Genomic DNA, 15,976 nt, shown 5'->3' with positions numbered 1-15,976 from the left:
ACAAACCCCACACATATGAATCTCCTACATATTCGTAAGTCAAAGAGTACCAGAAATACAAAGTCTAGGGACCTGAATCTTGTCTTTAACTTAAACAGAACATGCTGGATAAACAGATATGTGTCCCAGAGACTGCCCCTCCTATGGAACAGGCTTCCCATCCATGTGAAGCTGAGTTTGTCTATTACCAAGTTTAAGCACAACCTAGTTAAGTGTATGGGGAACAGGAAATTTACACCAGACCTAGCATCCATGCCCCTTATGGACAGAGGGAGCTTATAAATGCCTGGCCATCAATGTTCTGTTTGCATGCAGGACATCATTATTCTTTTAGGAAAAATAGGCTAGGCTTAGCGAGACCCTGCAGGTCGTTAGCCTAGTAACAGTCTATGAATCTATGAATTTATGAATCTACTAACATTTGGAGTGGAACTGGGAGCTGCATTAACAGCATGAGCCACTTCCCCATCAGTCCAGCACATGATCAAGCTATGCAGAATGCAGAATGCAGTAATCGTATTGCATGCAGTAGTTGGATCATACTGAAGAACACCTCCAGATTCATCCAGGCATCTGAATCTGGACTTCAACATTCCAAACACCCTCACAATCGCAATATGGGTCAGAGAGAGGACTGTGTTTTAATTGCCTTCAGCATGTCCACTTGGATTTCTCACTGGTCTCATGAGCCATGGCTAAAGTAGTTATCTAGCATCACCTACAAGAAAAAAAAAGAGAGAGAAGGGGGGAGGGAGATGAAGAAAAAAGCGGATTAGTGTTCAACAATACAAATTGCCATGAATGACTAAATAAAATAAGATAAAAAATAAACAAAAATATTTTCCACTTACCAACAAGATGACCACTGGGCATCCTACCATGCAGAAAGAGGTGGCAGAGTGAGCTAGTGTGCCAGATATGGGAATCATGAGCACTGCCAGGATGCTGGGCAGACATGTTAATGATACACACCCATGTATCACACACTACCTGGCTATTGATGGAATGGAAGCTATTTCTGTTGCAGTACCACTCACACAATGGACCAGATGTGGCCCTAATAGCAGTACCTCAGAGAAACTTGCCACCCCATAAAACCCACACATAGTCCTGGCACAGTGCTGAGATGAAACCATGCCAAGAGTACATCCAGGAATTGCCAAAATAGCCTCAAGGCAGAAGCCTGTGAGATACCCTCTGTGTCCCCAGTCTGCATCTGGAAGATCCCTGGGCCAAGTACAGTGAAGGCTATTCATACCTTTGTATCCACATGAAAATGAACACTCATCACCCCAGTGCCCCTATAGAGGCTGGTTCCCTATTATATGACAGAAGACACATTCTTTTGAATGCATCTTGATCGAACTTGAAAGCACGAAATGGCAAAATACCGAAATGGCATATAAGCAAATTCTTTCCCCTGGGAAAGAAATTGGTTGGCCGCCTTAGTTATTTTGCCATTTTCGGCACTGCAGTGCGATCTTGGAGTTGGTATATTTAAGTAGGGGGGTGGGGGGCAAAGCCCCCCACTTTACGCAATGTTTTAAAGTTTTGTTTTTTTTTTCTTCTTTGGAACAACGTTTTTTTTTTTCCCTGGGAAAAAAATTGCTGTTCTAAGTGTTCGGGATTGCAAGCTTTCACTTACATGGGGTCAATAAATCAGCATTCCCTTTTTTAAGTGTTCACTGATTTAATATAGACCCTGGAGGCCATATATACTTACTAAGACCCTTACAATATCCCTGTGCACTCTAAATCTGCCAAATATCTCCTAATTATCAAAATTATAGTGAATTATTCCTTTCCTGTATCTCAACCTTTCATCAGTCAAGTACCATTGGGCACAGGTGGTTTTGGCCTGGCCAAGACAAGCAGCTCTCACCTTTAAATAGCAAGGCTAGCAGTAAGTAACAATATCACTGTGGATTGCAAAGTAGACAGAAAAAGTGTGATGCCACCTTTTATAATGAATCTGCAGATGGAGCACAAACATGTGAAACTATGACTATGAATCGTAAACAGGTGGGAAAAGGACACAGTCACATATGCTGTTTTGCATAATTTGTCATTTGCATCTCATTTAAACTTTATACGCTTATACCTATTTCGGCCATCACAAGTTAGAGTAAATTATCTCTATGATTCTCACTTTTGCTGCGGAAATGCATGGACAACATGTGCATCCTTTTTACTTTCACATATTCATTACGAATACCACTCATAGTTAATTGTATATTATCGAATAATGTATTATAAATGTATTGAAATAATTGATTTTTATATTATACAAATATGCTTGTTGAATGTGCACGTTTATGATGTAGGGCTGCATTCCACTTCAATCTTTTGCTTTTGAGTGTACTTGATTAGATATGTGCATTAATTTACATGACTGATGCATCCTGGTAAGTATTTAAACTGCTGCATTTTTTTAATTTAACCATCACTGAAAAAGAGTTGTTCTGTAAATCTATTTTTATGTATATATTTGACTGTTTTCTTAATAAAATATGTCAATTTGGTGGATTGCAGTCTCTCTCTCTTTCTCTCTCTCTCTCTGTTTTTTTTTTTTTGGATTTGATTGTTGTTGACTCCATTTGGACGCTTTTTCATACAAATTGTGTACTATGCAGTTACATCCTTCACAGCATAATGCCTGTCTTAAATTAATTTCCAAACCTAACATGCAATGACAATTTCCTGAAAGTTTTATCAAGAGATAGTACCGAGTTTGAAGAACTACTTGTTAAACGCAGACATGAACAGTGATTTTATTGCTATAGCTTGGTACAGAACACTACATTAGTTATTAAGGAATATATACATTTTGCTTGAGATGCAGAATGCTACAGTGGCTCCCAGTTTACCTTCTACTGAGTTCTCAATACATGATGCTACAATAGAAGTCCTAAGTGTGCGTTGTTGCTGGGTATCCTATTGTCATTTCCAGTTTTTTATAGAAGTCTCAAAGGGGGATTGGCACTTGGCCATTTACACATAAGAACCAAATGCAGGGATTGATATGCCTTTACTGTCAGTGTCTAACATTTTGCATTTTATCTGTTCTATTGAGGTCGTATGACTTTTGCTCAAGCTGAGTTACACATGTATCTTTAGTGAGTCTTCCTTACAAAACAAGCACCATCATTAATATTTCACAAAGGAATGTAATTTGTCTATTGGTGCAAATATGTTACCTCTAGAATTCCCATTTTCTAAGGAGAGTAGCATACTGCAGTCAAAAGCAGGATTGATCTGTACTAAAATTCCTCACAGCAGAATGGCAGTTCTTGATACATTGTGTACTTGAGTGTTCGTAGCTAATTGCGTAAAAGGTTTATTAAGAACTGTCACAGATGTTTGAGATATACTCATGTACAGTCATCTGCTGTTATATTCTGGCATGCTGCCAGTGGGGGCTATATGACTTCTGCTCAGATTGGAGTATGCATTACTAGTTCAATGTACATCATTATTAAACTATAATCGAATCAGAAGTGAAATTCATATATTTCTTCACAATTTTTTTTTTTTAGTATTAGCCTATCATGGCTCAAATGTTATGGTCTGACTCAGCCAAAGTGGTAGGGTCATATTCAGAACTGAGTTGCATTTAAATTCCTGAGGGTACAATTGTACTGTTAAATACGTTGTGTATCCTAATGCCCTAATTATACTTTCTAGAAAATAGAGCAATGAAATGTCAAAGGCTAGCTGATATATGGCCTTTTATTCACAAGTATGAAGTATAAGGATTCATAGGCATTCACTGTCACAGTCTAACATTTTGCTGTCTGCTCAGTTTTCATTTTGGAGTATATGGCAGCTGCTCAAGCAATATGTTGTACATATCTAGAATATATCTTTAATGAGTTCAGATTGCAACAGAAATAAATATTCTATACATTTCATCAGAAAATGTTCACTTGCATCATACTATGGCCAAATTGCACAATTTTAAGTATCCAAATTGGTAGGCTCAAATTCAGCACTGAGCTATAATGAAATCCTTAATGGTAGAAACGTAGCCTAGAGTACATTAGAAACTAAGCATCACATTACAGTTCTCTGAAAATGTTACTATAAACTCTCAAAGTGGAATTAGCATGTGGCCTTTTATATGTAGACATTAAAATCAAGCATACCTCTCAAATGTCCCTGATTTTCAGGGATGTCCCTGATTTTGACTGAAATTTTACCTCTGTCCCTCTTAGTCCCTCCTAACACTGGTGACTTTTGGAGGAACAGTGGTGAATTACACTTAATAAATAATGCCAATAATTAAGAGTTATAGATTTCTTTTACTTCAGAAAATATATACTGTACTAATTCACATTCTCTCACCCTGTCAATGTCTTACGTTAATAGTACTAATATTTTAAAACTGTCCCTGATTTTGTCTGGATTTGTAAGGGTTCATAGGGCTCTCACAATCTGATATTTTACATTGTATTTGGTTTCTTTTCAGGGGTATATGATTTTTCCTCAGACTAATGTGTGGTGCAGTGGTGCAGTGGTTGATGTTGTCACCTCACAACAAGAGGTTCTCCAGTTCAATTCTCAGCTGGGGTGCCTTCAGTGTGGAGACTGCATGTTCTCCCTGCATTCGCATGGGTTTCCTCCGGGTGCTCCAGTTGCCTCCCACATTCCAAAGACATGCATCTGGAACATTTCTCCCCAGGCCTCTGCTGAAAAGAAGCTCTGTCCTAGTCAAACTTTCCTGGTCAACAAATGTTAAATAAAAAAATTAATCTATGCAGCAACAGCACAAATATGTTTTACTCCATTTGTATTGTATCATAAGTAAAAAAACTTGTTCTATATATTGCACCAGTATTTTTTTCATCTTTAGTTTATCATGGATCAGATTCCATGGTTTGAAGAAGATAAAGTGGTGGGATAAGCTTCAGTTTTATGCTATACTGAAACCTTAAATGACAGAATAGCAGTATTAGATGCATTAAGTATCGGAGCATGCCATAACAATACCATGATGATTTTGTTATAAACTTTCAAAGAGGGATTAAGATATTGTCTTTTATACAAAGGTGCCATGAACAGATGTTTAATTGCTTTCAATGACACATTGTAACATTCATTATACATGGTTTCCTTTAGAGAAAATTAAACTTCTGCTCAGGTTGGGGTATGCAGCATGGGTCAGGAATACATCTTTACAAGTTATCAATACATTAGAAGTAAAATCTCTGTAATTCCACCAAAAGAATTGTTTAACTGCAACATAACATGGATCAAAGTCTATCATTTGAAGCAACCAGACTGGAGAATCATATTAATCACTGAGCCAAATATAAGTCATTGAGATAAGAATTGCAGTCTTACAACATGCATTTTGTAACTGAGTATCCTGTTATAATTCTAGAAAAATGATAGTATGAGCTTTCAAAGGTGAATAGGCATTTACTTTTCTATATGTTGATGCCAAATGTAGGGACTCACTGGTCATTACTGTCACGTCTGACATTTTACATTATATTCATATTCTATCTGTGGTATATGACTTGTTCTCATGTTGATGCTATGCAGCACAAATCCACAATCTTTTGTTACCCATCTGCTCCATCAGAAATGAAAATCATATATATTTCCCCTGAACAGCAATGCTTGCTTTGCTCAGATTGGTATTTTGTCATGCAACTGATGTGTAAGACTGACCATCAAGAAGTATTGTCCAAAAGAAGTGATATAGAAGTTTTATAAGATTTCAGGTCTACACTTTAATAGATCAAAATCAAAATTTCTATTTTTAAATAAGAAAAAAGAACTACAAGTTACAGATAAATCCATCATAGGAAAACAAGAACTTGCGCTAAATTATTTAGGAATAGTGTTATGCAAAAATATAAATGAAACAATATTAATAAATTATAAAAACATTATTGAAACAATAAAAAATATATAAAAAAGTGGAACAAAATCATATTAACTTTTGAAGACAGATTGCAATTAATAAAAATGGTCTTATTGCCAAAAATACTACATGTAGCATTAGCAATACAGTTAATTCCTGAAAGATGCATTCTTAAAGAAATAAACTCATGTTTAATAAAATGTTTATGGTATCCCAAAAAGAATAGAGTAGCTCTAACGCATCACATTAGACCCTGGAAACAAGGAGGACTGAACTTCCCAGAAATAGAAACATATATAAAAGCATCTGTGCTTAAAACTACAATAGACTGGATAAACCCAAATTATTTTGCCAACTGGAAAGAATTAATAATGGCTATATTAACAAATTAATTTAATCCATTAAAAAATGTTTAATAGTAGACAAATCAAACAAACCCTGGTACATAATATGCATAAGTATACAATATAATATAACAAAACCTTCTAAAACAACATGGATTAATTACTACATCAATTCCTTTAGGGAACTTATCAATGCAAACATAGATCTAAAACTTTGGTTTGACCTTTTAACCCCATTTATCATCACTAAGAACTTTCCTCACAAAATATATAGGGAAACAATAACTTCCTGGGAACAAAATGGATTCTTATGCTGGTTTCAATGTGTAAATAAATTAAATGTTTTAGATATACATATGATAAAAACTGCTTACAGTATTCCAACACAGGACTGGTTAACCTTACAAAGCATTCTAATTTACACTCAAGATTTATGCACATTAATTAATAATTCCTAATTTAAAGATATTCTAAATCTAATAGTTTTTCTGTATGAATTTATATAGTATAATAGTTGTGAAAAGAAAAATTCCATTTCAAATCTATATAAAGAGTTAATAACATATAAAACAATTCCCAAACCATCATACTGGCAGTTCTTAACAAAAGGTCAGTCATAGCAGTTAACAGAAGAAATTAAAACTAACATCTTACTACCACTTAATTACACTTCTAACACACAGTACTGGAAAATATTTAACAGGAAATACTTACATGGAGCATTTTTAACACCAGATAGAATTAAAAAGATCAGTACTACTACAAATGTTTTTGCTGGCGGTGTAAAAAGTCAAATAAAACAGACTGGATTCATATTTTTTATGACTGTAATAAAACTAAATCATATTGGAATGGAATCAATCATTTTTACAAGCTTTATTTAATGAATCATTTACCTTAACTAAAGTATTGATAATTCTAAATGTAATGAAGGTCCCTACCTGAATAAGACAAATATGTATTTGTTATGGACAATACTTGATGTATCTAGGAATGCGTAACCAGAAGGTGGAATTCAAATACACCCCTGACCTTGGAAAAATTCTACACTTTACTGAAGACAGCTGCATTGATGGAAATAAAAATCAAAGAACTACAAATCTACCCCAGGCCATTGGTAAATAATCCTTGGAAGAAAGTTATATCTTTCTTGGACACTCTACAATAATCAATATTGAATATCTGATAACTGATCTGTTAATTCTATATTTAATAACATACAGTGTATATAATTGAAAGTCAGGCTATTGTAAATATTGTATATAGTTGTTTAAAATTATATTTAAAAATATTATGTAAATGTTATTTTAATTGAAAATAAAAAAAAAAATATTTGAGGCAAGATGTATTGTCCAGAAATGTAACAAGAGTGTGTAATTTAAAGGGAGCTTCAAATTCAGGTAAGAATAGCCTTTTGAAATTGATATGCTGCATGATTTGTAAAATAGTCATTTGAAAGTAAAAGAATAGCTTTCAGTTCTTTTCAAAAACAGAAACTAAAAAAATAATCTATAATGTACTGACTTTAGGCCTAAAATAACATGCATTTTTATATAAAATTGATATTTGCATTCTCTTTATATATATTTTGGCATGAAACATGACAATTTTGTTTGATTAAAATTCAAGATTTAACTGATACATTCCCTCTAATGGTAAGACTCCAAGATAGTTCCATAGTACTAACACTGCACCTCTAATCTATGTAGATATTGTCAGTAAAGCTAGAGATAATTTAGTTATTTATTTATTTCCATTTTGATGACTGGGAAGTCCACTGGGCCCTAAGAGCCCGTTTTCAGTGGAGGCCCGGGGAGAAAAGCTTCACAGTACAAAATACAAGTTGTTGTTGTTGTTGTTTGTCTTTCAGCTTTTCCCGGTTAGGGGTCGCCACAGCGGAACTCCGGTCTGCTAATGATTGGCAGTTGTTTTTTATGGTGTCGAGTTACCAGCCTGATGCCCAACCTTCAACAAAGGCATGCCCATTCAACACATGTCTTTTGAACGCCCATTCGACCGCGAGGAGGACATGCAGACACAGTACAGTACAAAATATAGGTAAAGATACACAATAAAAGTAAAACAACACAATGCAAAATGCAAATACATATATAAATCAAAGAAGAATATTTACAATATTCACATAAGAAAATAAATCGTAGTTATCATGTCATGAACATTAATAAGTTTGAAGCCATGCTTATAATAACCTAGAGGAATAAGCGAGATTTAAAGATTAAGAAAGGTTGCAGTTTGAAAAGACAGATTGTCGGTGTGCAGTATTAGTAACTACATGTTAAGAAAGTTAGTATAAAGTTGATAGAAGAAAGCATGGAGATAGTTGGGTTAGAAGGGAGGCAAGAGAAGGTAAGGGATGAGCTAGGTTGGAAGAAAGCAGGTACATTTCCATTTAGAAGGGAGGTAGGACTGTAGCTGCATTTTAAAGTTATCCACATTCTGCATTGTCCTTGGGGTGGAAGGAAGAGAATTCCATTTTTTGGCTAAGGAAAAAGAGTAGTAGTTGTCCTGGTGGACGGTTAGGTTTGTGAATACTAATTAAGTTTTGGTGTTCAGATCTGACAGTTCTGTTTGGAACGTAGGGGGGGTGGGATACTTGTGATGGTGGGGCATTTGGTAGAGGTGAAGAGTAGTCTGTGAGCTGTGATAAGTTGGAGGTAGTCCAAATACTTTGGACATTCTAGCCAATACAGAGAGAGGAGGGCAACACAGTGATGGTAGGAGTTTTTGGCATTGGTGGCTAATTTGGAAGTTTTGTTATAACAATTTTCTACTTTGGAAGTGATAGAGGTAGATAGGTGGATTAGTAGGGGAGCACTGTACATTAGGGTGGGAAGGAGGAAAGCAGAGGTGAGGGTATGTCTTGTAGGAGGTGAGAGGAAGCTATTGCTCCTGTATAGCATACCAAGTTTTTGGTGGGTTGTTTTTATGTTTTGAGATATGTGGTTGTCATATTTTAGATGCTCATCTATAATTGCACTGACTAATTTTGCATAGGGAATGACTTCAATAGGAGTGTTGTTTTGGCTTAGAACTTAGAAAGAGGTTTTGTCAAAAGGGAAGGATTTTGAGGGTAGGAATATTAATATTTTGGATTTGTTTGCATTTAGGGAAAGGTGGTTTTGGAGAATCCAGGTCTCAGTGGTCAAGAAGGTGGTCTGGGTCTTTTTTAGAAGTTCGGGGAGGTTAGTAGCAGAGCAGACTAACATTTAGTCCTCTGCATATTGGATTACTTTGGCACTGGGAATGAACAACATTGGTCCGAGAATGGATCCCTGAGGTACACCGGTAGGGGTATGGAGAAAAGGAGAGATACTTTTCCTCCATTTCACAGCCTGTGATCTGACAGACAAGCAGCTTGAGAACCAGGATAGGGTATTTTGAGAGAGATATAGGTTTGAAAGATAGCTCAAAAGATGGGTATGGGAATCAATATCAAATGTGTTGGAAAGATCTATCTTGGAGAGATGATAACAAACTAGTCTCCTTCTTATTTCTAGACTTGTCTAAAACCTTCAGTACAGTTTTTCACAGCAAACTTCTGCTGCAAATGTCTAAATTAGTACTCTGTCACCCCACCCTTGCATGGTTTAAAAGCTACCTATCCAATAGAGATCAGTCAGTAAAATAGCACTCTATTCTCCCTCTATACCTCTCAGTCACTACTCGTGTATTGCAAGGGTTTATCCTTGGTCTCCTCCTCTTTAACATTCTCACCAATTCCCTCCACACATCCACACAACAGGCTTCCCTCATACAGTAAGCAAATGACTCCCCACTCATTTTCACATCTGACTAATTCTCACACCTCCAAAAAATTACTCAGGAAGATTTAACAGCCACTGAAACATAGCTTTGTAAATCACAATTCATGCTAAACCCAAAAAAACCCAAACTAGTACTTTTTCCCCCAAATCCATCTCTCATAGATTCATAAGCGTGTACTAGGCTAATGGCCCTGGAGCCTATATAAGCCTAGCCCAAGAAGATTCCCTGACATCATGCCACCCAACGTTAGTTCCCAATGCCCCTGCCAAGCAAGGCCACTGAAGTGATCCCTGGGGTGAACTTCCTATTGCCCACCCACTCGTCAAGATTTCTCTTAAAGAGGGCCAGTGAAGTGCTCTGCTTGACGTGAATGGGAAGTTTGTTACAGAGTATGGGAAATTTCTGGGTTAGGAACCTGTCCCTCCAGCATGTTCTGTTTATTGTGGTAATGAGGTTAAGGTTCCTTGAGTGTGTGGCAGGGAGGGATTGGGATTTCTTTAGGTGTAGTATATCTAGCAGCTCTGGGTCAGACATGGCTTTGTAGGTCAAGCAGAGATCGCCTCTAAGTAGGTGATAACAGACAGAGTATAGCTGGAGTTTTTTGAATCTGTCCATATAGGGGATATCTCTAAGGCCTAAGATCCTCTAAGTGAAGCATTTTTGTGGCCTTTCCAGTTGTTGTAGGTGTCTAGTGAGGTACATACCAAATGGGGTGTTCTATTCTATAATAGGTCTAATGAGGGATGAGTAGAGAGGGATTATGACCTCTTTCTTCCTGGATGAGAAACCTTTTGTAATGAGATGTGCCACATAGAAGGACTTTCTGACTACAGTGGCAATGTGGTTATCAAAGGAGAGGTTGCCATCAACCTGTGTCCCCAGGTCTCTTATCACACCTTCGGTGTTTAATGGACTACTGCCTATGTGGTAGCTCACGGGCACCAAATTTTTCCCAAAAAGAATGACAATGCATGGTTCTGGCACCAGTCATTGGTGTCAGTGAGGCCTTTTTGTAGAATGTTAACATCAGCTGGAGAATCAGTAATGGCTTCCAGTTTGCAATCATCTGCGAACTTGATCAGCCAGAGTCCCTTTGTGTTGGCTTGAACATCAGAGAAGTAGATGCCAAACAGCAGACGACCTAAGTCCGATCCCTGTGGAACACCACTTTTAACTGGTTGGTAGTCAGATTTGAAGTCCACTACTTTCAGAATGTGGGTTCTATCAGTGAGCCAGGTGGCAACCTATCTTATCACATAGGGGTTTATGCCTAGTTTAGTGAGTCTATCTATGATTCTTGAGTGAGGGATGGTGTCAAAGGCCTTGGCAAGATCTAGGTAGGCTGTGTGAACTACCTTGCCCTCATCCACAGCTCTGGTGACAGACTCGAAAAAGTCTATCAGGTTGAGCAGGCATAATCTACATTTCACAAACCCATACTGCATGGGGTCCAGAGTTTGGAGATTCCCTATGTCCTTATTTATAAGTTCCATAATGATACACTCCATAGCCTTACATATCAGACTCGTCAGGCTAATGGGGCGGTAGTTCCCAAGGTCTGTAGTTGCTCCCTCTTTGTGGAGTGGGATGACCATAGCAGTGCACCATTCAGTAAGAACAAAAACTGAAATGAGGCTGTGATTGAACAGGATACTCAGGTGTGGTGCCAGTTCATTTGTAATTCATGTAGAACATCACCAGGGATATTATCAGGTCCCATGGAAGCTTTATTCTTGGCTTTGGACAGTGCGTTTTTTACCTGTGTAGCCTTGATAATAGGGTCTTGACATTCCTCAGGTATTGTGATAGGCCCTTTAGGGGGTGAAAAGGGGTTAAAGTTCGCACTGAACCTGTCAGCCAATATGTTGGGAATATCAGTTGGGTCTGTATATGTATTGCCAATGTGCTGTAACTCAGAGCAGATCTGAGTATTGTCGTGTAGATTCTTGACATAGCTGTAGAATGTCTTGTGGTTGTCTTTAGAATCTGCAGCAATTTTGTTTTCATAGCTAGCTTTAGAGAATTTGATGATGGATCTCAGTTTTTTGCTGAGGCTAACAAAGGAGTTTTTCCAGTCTTGGGACTTCACCTTTTTCCGCAAAAGTTTTTTCCTTCTGTTGTAGAGTTTGTTTATGGTGGGGGACCACCAGATTGGCTTCCTTTTTGTGGAGGAGGGCATCTTGGTTCTGTTTGGAATGGCTCATTCCAGGTACTTGTGGATGCGTGCATACAGTGCATTGGTGTATGATTCAGCAGTCATGCACCTATTTTCCATTTGTATGGACATCATGAAGTTTGCCACCTCTGTTTTTAGAAAGTTGGCTTTGCAGAAGTTATTTATGGTGGTTTCCTTTTTTAAAACCCTCTCTCTTGAATACATAACCATTAAAGTCACATCCCCATAGCAAATTATTAAGGATGATAGCGAATAATAATTTTAAATTTGATCTGCATATAGAAAACTGCATGAGAAAAACTCATCAAAAACAATGGCTAAAACACACAATCAAACCAAACAATCAGGGATTCTTTTATATATAGTCAAGACTGCTTGTTATACTAGAATTAATAAGAGTAAACATCTTATGAATAATACGCAAATGCACAAGGAGTGAAATATTTAATGTGTAATATTAATGAAAGAGTATTATCAGTAAGTTAAGAAACATATACACATGCTATAATCTTTAAAAGAGAGCTGATGATAAAATAGCTCTTTGATGGGAGATATTAGAAATACAAGATATATAGAATAAGGCGGAATATTAGTGGGAAAATAAGACAGAATAATATATTTAAATAACAAACTGGTTTTAAGAAAGATGTCTATTATATATACCTGCATATGGCAGAAATGTGAATGTACAAGATCTCAGATAATTTACATAGAAAAGCATATCAAAATATTTGAAAGTAATCTGAAAGTTGAAATTTGAAGCTTGATCATTGAACTTTGAAGCTTTTTCCATGTTGTATGTTATTAAATTCACTATGACTACCTGAAATAACTTATTTTATAAGTCAAAGCTGAAATATGAGTGTTTTATTGCTGAATCATGCAACCATTTTAATAGAAAGTAAAGTAGATTTTTCAAAATGTTTGTGTCTAGGAAGAGAGAATGGGACTTGAATTGAACACATTGCAACTTTTGAATTCAATATAGACAATAAATATTTTTTCACTCCATAGAAAGAGCAAGGAATTTCTCGGCTGGAGCACCTTTTGTGCTTTTGTGTGGAGTCTGCATGTCCTCTCCACGGTCGAGTAGCATTCAAAAGACATGCGTGAATGGGCGTGCCTTCGTTGAAGGTTGGGCATTGAGCTGGCACCTCGGCACCATAAAAATCTACTGCCAATCATTAGCGGACCGGAGTTCCGCTGTGGCAACCCCTAACTGGGAAAAGCCGAAAGAAAAACAACAACAACAACAAAGAGCAAGGAATTCTCATTGTCCTCAATAATGTGTATATTTTTATGAAGTACTTTAATAAGCTAAAGGATTTTTAAATATTTTGATATTTGTCATGATAAGAGTGTTACACAATTCTGAGATGTAGACACTTGCACTTTAAAAATTAACTCAGAGCTTTTGTTAAATGTATAAAATATGTGTGTATCTTTTAACATGATAAATATATGTGTCCATGAATTTCCCCTTTTTATTATAGTTTAGTATGATAAGATTACCTGTCACCTGTAAGTTTACAGATGTCTTTATCTCTTCTGGTCCCACTCTGTTATACTTATTTATTTAGAGATTTATTTATAGGATCATAGGATCATAGGAGATTATTAGGCTATCTACCCAAAGGTCATTTTAAGCCTAGCTGTTTCAACCCAATGTAATACCGTGCAGGTACTGGTCAACACCTAAGAGTGCACTTACTGATGACTGCCCATGTCCAGGATGGTTGTGGGTACTATCCCCAATAAGAATATATAGTGCCTTATCCACTCATCCAGGTTTCTCTTGAACAGTGTCATAGAGGTGCTCTGTTTCACATGAATTGGTAGCCTGTTCCAAAGATGTGGCAGTTGCTGGGAGATAAATCTGTCCCTCCAGCATGTCTTATTTAAGTCACAGGCCATATTTAAGTCCTTGGAATTGGTAGCCCAAGACCCATTTGATTTACGGATATGCAATAAGTTCATTAGGTTTGGATCTTAGGTTGCTCTGTAGGCCAGGGGTAAGTCCCCCCTAAGAAGTCTATACGATATGGAGTATAGTGACAGGGATTTTAGTCGGTCCGTGTAAAGCACATGATGGGGGCCCTTGATCCTCTTTGTTAGAAACCTCTGAGGTCTCGCTAATTGCTATAGATGCTTAGTATGGTACATACCAAATGGGGCATTATACTCAATTATGGGCTGGATAAGTGCCGAGTATAAGGGGGGTTATAACTTATTTTGCTCTCAAGGAGATGTCTTTAATAATCAAGTGAGCTAAGTGGAAGGCTTTTCTTAAAATGGTAGACACATTGTAGTCGTATTTAAGGTGATGCCAGGTCCATTACCACTTCATGGGTACTTGAGGGTATTGTTATTGATTTGATAGTGTGAAGGGACATTGTTTGTGCCAAAGGAAATGATGATGATGCATTTCTTTGCGTTCAGTTGGAGACCATGACTAATACACCAGCCGTTGATCTGTGTGAGACCATCCTAGAATATACTAACATCATTTGGGCATTCAATGATTGCATCAACTTTGCAGTCATCAGCAAACTTGGTCAGCCACAACCCTTTAGTTTTGACCGGAACTTCTGAAAAGTATATATCAAACAGTATTGGAGCCCAGCACTGACCCCTGTGGCACCCTGCTGGTAACAGGTCTGCTGGCTGATGTGGAGTCACCCACCATGATAGTGTGTGTCTGATCTGTGAGCCAGTTGGCAGCCCATCTTACAATGAAGGGGTTACTTTCAGTTTGCTAAGTTTATCAGTAATCCCTGAATATGGGATTGTGTCAAAGGCCTTTGCCAAGTCGAGGTATGCTGTGTGCACATATTTTCCCTCATCAATGGCCTTAGTCACACTTTCAAAGAAATCCACCAGATTTAACAGGCAGGATCTGCCCTTCATGAAGCAGAATTGGATAGGGTCCAGGGTTTGGAGGTAATCTATGTCTTTATTTATGAGGGTGATAATGATACGTTCCATGGCCTTACAGATGAGGCTGGTCAAGCTTATGGTTCTCTAATTCCCCAGGTCTGCTGCTAAGCTACCTTTGTGGAAGGGAATAACCATAGCTGTTCTCCATTCCACAGGAACAAATCCTGTGGTTAGGCTATGACTGAAAAGGGCACTTAGTGGTAATGCTAGTTCATGTTTTAGCCAGTTTAGAGGACAACCTGGGATGTCATCTGATCTCATAGAAGCCATGTTCTTTGCCTTGGACAGGGCTTTGAGGACCTGCTGTTCAGATATGTAATGGGGGGGTTGGGGAGGGTTTGTTTTAAGTCAGGAGGGAATAAGGAAGTGAACTTTTTGCCAAACCTATCCACTAGCAGGTTTGCTATCTCTGTGGGGTCAGTGTGTTTGATACCATTGACCACCAATTCTGCACATGCTTGGGTCCCACCCTTTAGGTTATGTACAGAGCTGAAAAAGGCCTTATGGTTATCCTTGGCAGTACTTGCTAGGTTTCTCTCAAAGGAGCTCTTGGATGATTTGACAAGTTGTCTTATTTGCCTGTAAAGGTTGAGGAGGGTGCTTTTCCATTTTTGGGTCCTTGTCTTTGTTTTCTTGGACAGCAACTTTTTCTGTTCATTGTAGAGCTTGTTGATGCTGGAAGTCTACCATGACAGCTTGATTTTACTTGGGGCTGTGGCTTTTAGTCTGTCTGGTGCAGCCAAGTTTATAGACCTATGCAAGCAATTGTACAGAACTTTAGTGTAAGCTTCAGCATAGTTACCACTTTAAGCTTGAGGTACAGCTTGGAATCCATTTATACCTTCACCTAGGAGAGTATAG

This window comes from Protopterus annectens, chromosome 2.part1, assembly GCF_019279795.1.
Source record: "Protopterus annectens isolate FY-2018-M chromosome 2.part1, PAN1.0, whole genome shotgun sequence".
Lineage (NCBI taxonomy): Eukaryota > Metazoa > Chordata > Ceratodontiformes > Protopteridae > Protopterus > Protopterus annectens.
Note: the sequence above shows the minus strand (reverse complement) of the source record.